The 1,297-nt window shown below is 35.3% G+C and overlaps 1 protein-coding gene across 2 annotated transcripts in view; it reads left to right on the top strand.

The window, feature by feature from the left end:
* Positions 1-1,297, top strand: part of LOC112159864 (deoxynucleoside triphosphate triphosphohydrolase SAMHD1-like) — a 64,936-nt gene that overhangs the window by 13,710 nt on the left and 49,929 nt on the right. The window lies entirely within an intron of this gene.

Genomic DNA, 1,297 nt, shown 5'->3' on the forward strand with positions numbered 1-1,297 from the left:
ATTTAATAGAACATGGAAACAACAATAAGACATAACATTGTGGTTGTCATCCTGGACTCAATGATCTGGTTCCTGAGTAAAAACACCTTTCTGAACCAATTTCAGTTCAAACAAGGAGGTTGACACACTGACAACTTTCCCAAAAGGAAAGTGGATGTGATGCATCCACCACCAGCTTGCTATTGTTCTTTAGATGAAGCAGATGGTTGCACAGAAGCTGTGACTTCCCAGGACAGATATATTGTTAGAATATCTAGGAAAATATTTTTAGAACTTACTTATTGGGAAAAGATAACTCCACATGATCTTCTCTTTACAGAGACAGGTTGTTGCATCTGAAGGCTACACAAAAGACAAATACGAAGCCTATGACTTGACATGGGTAATAAAAAAGGCAAATGTGTTCCCTTATAATAACTTTTAAATTACAACAGGAAACAAGATTGTATTGGGCCTGTATAAAGAAAATATTTGAGAGTACATGTATACTTTAAATTTTGTCTGCATTTACACTTTCAATGATTTTTTTCTGTCTGTAGTTTAAATGAGCATAAGTATGTCATGGAAAATGTATTTTGGACATTTAAGACAGAAAGCCTAGCATTCTGATTCTCTTTCAAAGCAACAAGATGTATTTGTTAACAAATCCATATGCTGTCATTGATCCCCACACTTAAGGTGAGACAACTTGACAAGACAATACCAAAGGTAAGTACAAAAATGAAGTTTAAATGATTAAAAAAAAAGTATTGATAACAGAAAACTGTTTTTGTTTTAGGAGACAATTGAGAAACTGGAACAAGAACTGAAAGAAGACTTGACAAAAGATGAATTTAAGAATATTAAGAGTGGCCTTCTGGAAGTGGTGGTGAGCTCTGACATGTTAAATTCTTCAGCACTTTATCTTAATCTAGTTAACATTTGTGGATTTCTCCTAAATCCGGGTACGTTTGTGTGAGTCAAGGATCACATCCGATGGAACGTAAACGCAGCCGTTTATTGAGATTGCCGCGACCGTACATTACATCTTAGAGCTCTCAGGCGAACAACTCACTTCCTCGCTACGGTGTCCTGCAAGGGTAAAAATAAAGACATTCTGTCGAATGATCTACATCCCTTCTCTTTAGCATATGCCTTCCAAGCATATGAAAGTAAATATAGCAAAATATTTAATACAACTTAAAGTTAAGTACTGTGACAGATATAATTAGCAAAATAATATTAACAGTGGCTTTATCATGTTCAGAACTCTAAACAAAGGAATGGTTGAGACACAAAAAACAAGACGAGGGGCCTT

Source organism: Oryzias melastigma, linkage group LG7, assembly GCF_002922805.2.
Source record: "Oryzias melastigma strain HK-1 linkage group LG7, ASM292280v2, whole genome shotgun sequence".
Classification (NCBI taxonomy): Eukaryota; Metazoa; Chordata; class Actinopteri; order Beloniformes; family Adrianichthyidae; genus Oryzias; species Oryzias melastigma.